This window comes from Cynara cardunculus (genome assembly GCF_001531365.2).
Source record: "Cynara cardunculus var. scolymus isolate 2C chromosome LG 1, CcrdV1, whole genome shotgun sequence".
NCBI classification, from domain to species: Eukaryota; Viridiplantae; Streptophyta; class Magnoliopsida; order Asterales; family Asteraceae; genus Cynara; species Cynara cardunculus.
The window spans coordinates 25,672,029-25,678,253 of NC_037528.1; positions in this window are offsets into that span (position 1 = coordinate 25,672,029).

A 6,225-nucleotide genomic window follows, 5' to 3' on the forward strand; every position below is an offset into this window, starting at 1 on the left:
TATATATATATATATATATATATATATATCATCAACTGCAGTTGGCAAGTAGAAGATAAGTTGGGGTTAACAACTTGTGAAATCATAAACCGTTAGAGAAGAATGTACGAAAGTCTCAAATTTGTGGGTGAGTTTATTCATCGCTGGTAGGATATCACGTTGGAGGTGAAGCCAACGGGTTCATCGCTTGTAGGATATCACGTTGGAGGTGAAGCCAACAGGTGCATTTGGTTTCATACGTGCGTGTGTGTGTTCGTACACGTGTGTAGAGAGAGAGAGAGTGAGAATGATACAAATAAATGTAAATATAATATAATTTAGAATAAGTTACAAAGTTATTTTGTGGTATGAAACATGGTAAAGTAAGGTGACGTTTGTTTTTTAAGAGGTGCTGAAGTCTGAATTCACTTCTGATTTTTAAGAGGTGGTGCTGAAATCTGAAATCTGAATCAGTTAGACTGTTTGTTTTTTGAGTCTGAAATCTGAAGTTTGAAGATGAGAGATCGAGAGTTGATATGGATCGACAGTTGACAAAGTTGAGAGATGAGAGATCGAGACAGAAGAGTTGATCTAGAGAAATCGAGCGCAAAGAGATCGGAGTAGGTAGGCGACAATTTGAAATAAGAGGTAATAAGAGGTTTCGCAACCACTTAAATTTTCAGACCTAATAAGAGCTTTTAAGCTCTTAATTGAAAAAAAAAAACAAACACACTGAATCCTCTTATGTCTGACCGATTCAGACTTAAGAGGACATTAAAAGTTTTTTTATTAAAAACAAACAGCCCCTACAAAATAGTAAAAAGATTATTTTACCTTCATAATTAACAAACAAGTTGCACAGCCAAATCTAATACAAATTGCATAAGTAAAGGGTTATTTTATAATAAATGAAGATGAATGATAGTTATGTAATAAATGAAAACCTCAGGGACCAAATCTGTAGTTTACTCTAAAATTAATAATAATTCTTAATAATTAATATTAGTTAATAGCTTGAAATTGATATTTAATTAACAACGTATAATTAATATATATTAATAAATAATAATTAATATTAAGGGTATAATTGAAAGAAAATGACAAAAAAACTAATAAAGTTTATTAAAAAACGTTACTTTAAATTTTAATAAGCTTGATTATAAGTTACTTTTTTACCATCCAAATAAGGAAACTGTGAAAAATTAAAAAAAACTAGTTTATATTTATCAAACATGATCAAAGTTTATTGAGCTTAATAGTCATTTGGACCGACCATAAAATAATTTGATTGATCTGTTTGAAAGTGTTAATCCTCTCTCTGAGTGATTTGATGATTAACCATACAAAGTAACTATCTCTGTATTCAGTTTCAGCTATCATCACTGAGTCTGTTCAGTGATCACTTAACATGTACTGTAATTTCTTCAGAGACAAGCATCCTTCAGGAAGGCAAAACTCGGAGATAGAAGCTGAAGGTAGAGACTAGCAAGTTCGTGATCTAAAGCAGTTTTTAGTGATAACAAACTTGTCTACACAAGTGTGAAATCTACACAAGATTCAATGAAGACCGAAGAAACCTTAGGGTTATTCTAGTGTCAGGGATTAGATGAATATTGTTGAACAAGATTAGTTTTTGTCTTGTCCTTCTGCACATAAAAAAAAACTCATACCTTTCAAAGTAAAGTATGGTACAGAGTCACTCTATTATCTCCAAGAATGCTTACCTACTTTATGAAAGAAGACTGTTCATATACGGTCAAAAACCTGTATATTTGCAACAAAGTACAAGCTCACCTCTTGAAGTTTGCCACGTGCTTTTGTACCCTTTTGACTTGCACTTAATGCAATGGATATAAATAGCTGAGAAGTTCTTCTTCTCAACATTCTTCGTCTTCTCTATCTCAAGACTTCCACTCTAACAAGTGAAGAGTGCAAGACCTTCTTAACCTATTTCTTTTAGCAACTCTTTTCTTTGTTGCTATTTGTAACTTGTATGTATATTTGATTGTTTAAATAAGTTCTGTATCTTATCTCTTATGCAAACAATCTGTAAAAATCTGTATTGATCTTTTTTATCAATGTAAGTTTTTTAAAAGTGAAATGTGTTTGTACTCATCCCCCATTCTACAAACTGTTACCTATAAACTCTTGTAGATCCGGCTAGGACTAACAAGTAATATTAGAGTAATGTTTGTTTTAGTGTTGTATTGTTATTTTATTGGTGTTTTATTGTCTCTTCTCTCTAGATAATTTATTTACCTTTCAAATGGTTTTGTAAAACACGAGCACAAACTTTCACGGCAATACCTCTCTTGCCAAACCTCCCATGTTTATCAGAGACAACTTCAGTCTCTGGAAGAACCATATGTCTCTTTTCTTAGAGGGTGTGGATCCTGAGATTCCATACTACATTGATAATGGACCTTATGTTCCATTCGCAATCTCTCCAGCATTTCCTGCTATTGCTACGACTACCGCGATTCCTGAAGAAAGATTCTGAAGCTCCCTCATCCGTGGAGTGACGAAGACAAAAAGAAGAAGATGACTTTAGATACTTGTGCGAGATCTATAATAGCCATGAATCTTCTTGACGAGGTTTATCACTCTGTGATGAAGCTTAAAACCTTGAAAACATGTGGTTTGTGTTCAATATGAAGTTACTCTTGAAGTACAAGAATCGAGGAAGATAAATTTAGTAAGACAATATGAAAGTTTTCTTTGTGGAAAATCTGAATCTTTGTCTGAAGTACATCAACGCTTTAATTGTCTTTTTATTGATTTGAGGACAGTTGGAAGAGAATATTCCAACTCAGAGACACTGACAAAATTCCTTGAGTTTTTGCCAAAATCATGGGATAATTATACCATGTGTCTCAAGATGTTTAAGGATATGTCCTCCCTTTCCCTCAGTTCTCTTTATGGGATATTGCTCAATCATGAGCAATCCCGTCAGCTGAAGAATAATCTTCTAAAAGACTCCAGAGAAATGAAAAATTCTCCGTTAGCTTTGATCTCTGATAGCCCTTCATCTGACCCTTCTATTTCTTCAACTCCTTCATCTTATGTTTCTATCACTGAGTTAGATCCTTCCAACTCTGAGGACTTGAGAGACGCTGATCTTTCAGAGTTTGATGAGTCGCTGACTCAGTTCTAAATCTTTTAGGAGGTTCGCTAGAAAAAGCAACTTCCACAATTCTCCTTCCCTGAACATAGCTAACAAGCCAAAGTCAAATCCCATTGACAAGGCCTCAGCTAGCTTCTACAACTGTCAACGCAAAGGTCACTTTGCTAGTGAATGTAGGTCGAAGAAAGCTGCGAAGATATCTTCAAATCTCTAATCCTCTTTCAGATCTAAATATGATAAATACCCGAAGCTGAAGGAGAAATACAATAAGATGGAGAATCTTCAGCGTAAAGTCAAAGGTCTTATCGCTGAAGAGCATGACTGGGTTGATTCATCTGATGAATCATCCTCGGATGAGGAAGACTCAACCTATCGCTTTCTCATGGCCAAGGATGTCAAGAATGAACTATCTAAGACATCATCCTCCAGTGATCCCTCTCCTTCAACCTCTACTCAAGTATGTAATCTGAATGAACCTTCTTGTTCTTCCTCTGATAGCCTATCTGCACTAGATACGTTGATCGTTGACCTTTACAATACCCTCAATGAAAAATCAATAAAACTTAATCTTGATCTTCAAGAACAGTTAGAGAGTTGTCATTGAAAGATCGAAGAGCTGACCAAGATTGAAGAAAATCTTGAGGATTAGGACATTGTAAACCAAACCATTAGCATCGAACAAGAGTAGGCTATCGCTGAGCATGAGCAAGCAATTACTAAACTCAAGGCTGAGAAGTTACCATTGAAGGATGGTGCAAAGCCTCTATCAACGCTCATATCCCTTCCAAGATAAAGAGTGGTATAGGATTTTCCTATGATCAGTAAGAAAGTGTCACTGACAAGTCCATGCTTAAGGTTAGTACTTTTTTCTCTTCTATTCCTGACACTTCTTCCTCTTAGTACTCTTCTACTGAAACTCTTCTTGAAGGAACTCCTCTGATTTCAGGATGCAAAGACAAAGGTAAATCCATTGTCATCATTCCTCTTCCCAAGAAGGACCGCAAGTCAAATAGACCATGTTTTATTCCTTCAGCTTGTAAACCTTCTTCCTCAGGGACAAAGGTCCCTAAATGCTCTCAGAGATCTTCTCCAAAGCTGAAAGGAATCTTTCAGCCAAGATATCTAAGCCCTCAGTTGTTCCTTTTCGAACAAATGAAAAAGGTATTCTTGGAGCTTGTCCCTCTTTTCTTCTTATCAACTCTTTTAACCCTAAAGCTTCTTTTAGCTATAAGAAGTGTCGTCACTGTGGTGAGACTACTCATGTCGCCAATAAATGTCCTTCAACTACCAAATATGGTCCGCCAGCTAAGGTAAAGAAAGTAGCTAAGGCTGAAAAATCAGCCAAAGTGAAATCAATCACTAGAGTTGTGAAAACGACTAAAGTGAAGAAAACCACTTAAGCCTCTTCTTCAGGTTCAGTGAAGACTCTTGCTGATGCTGAAATCTTTTCTTCAGGCTCAACAAAGAAAGATGTCGCCTCTAACTCCGCTGGACCCATTGAGAAATGGGTACCAAAGCAATCTTAATATCTTTTCTATTGCAGAAGTCAAAGGTATCTGGTATCTAGACATTGAATGTTCTAGACACATGACCGAAGATAAAACCCTGCTCTCAGACTACAAAGAGGAAATAGTCCCTTCCATGACCTTTGGAGGAAACAGAAAAGGATAATACCAAGGGCTTTGGTATATTAACCAACGGTGCAACCATCTTTAGACGTGTTGCATATGTTGAAGGATTGAAGCATAATCTTCTCAATATCAGTCAACTGTGTGATAAAAATTTCACAGTGAAACTTCTGAAGAATTCATGTTATGTCTTCGACAAAGATGACAACCTCGCTCTAACAGGTTCTCGTCTAGAGAACATGTACTTCATCAACATGGATTCTCCCTTCACTGAGAATAATTGTTTTCTCTCTAAAGCCTCTTAAGATATCAACCAGTTATGGCACAAATGACTTTCTCATCTCAACTTCAAGACGTTGAACAAGCTGTCTCGAAAAGATCTTGTCACTGACCTTCCTCCGCACTCTTTTGCAAAGGAATCTCTTTGCTCAACGTGTGAAAAAGGAAAACAGACAAAGGCTAGCTTTAAATCGAAGCAAGTCTCTTCAGTGACTTCTCCGCTTCAACTACTGCACACGAATTTATTTGGTCATGTCAATATACAATCCATAGCTAGAAAGAAATATACGCTTGTTATCGTTGATGAGTTCTCCAGGTACACTTGGGTTTTCTTTCTCAGATCCAAGAGCGATGCACCTGAAGAAATCATCTCGTTTGTCAAGCGCATAGAAGTATTCAACAACATCAAAGTACGATCTATCAGGAGTGATCATGTCACTGAATTAAAAAAAACATTACCATTGATGATTTTCTTGTGAACAATAGAATCTCACATAATTTCTCATCTGTGGGAACTCCACAACAAACTGGGGTCGCTGAAAGGAGAAATCGAATGATTATTGAAGCCGTTCGATCAATGCTCAGTGAATCTCATCTCCCTACTCAATTCTGGGCAGACGCCATCAACACTACTTGTTTTACTTGGAACCGGTGTAACATCTAATTTCTAATATGCCCAATTATTTGCTTAGTATATTTAATTATTGGGTTAAAGAGAACTTATGATTTAGTGGGAGTTTAGGTTTGAAATTTTAGAATTATACTTCTTAGGAGTATATTAGAGGATTTGGGAAAATTTTACGTCAAATAGATACATAAAACTGATTTTCTTGGGAGATATTTTCTGGAATATTTTTGTTGAATCTTATAGATTATCTCTTTATGAACGTGTAGGCGAAAACCTCATAGAAAACGGAGATCCAAGCAAAAAGTTATGAATAATTTAAGTATTGATGGTCAAAATGGGTATCTAGCCGGGCCAACCCGGCCCAACTCGAGTTTTAGCATTATAAATTGGATTTTTGGCCCATTTTTCTTGTCATTTAAGTCCAGAACTCACACACACACTAGAGGTGCGATTTTTACACACATAGGCTTGATTCAACTCAAATMAAAKAGGAACTACAAGATCTTGGAAGGATTTGATCATCAAGTAAGGTATAATCTATTTTTGCACTTGTTCTTGGGTGACATTCTTGTTTTATGGATTGCATG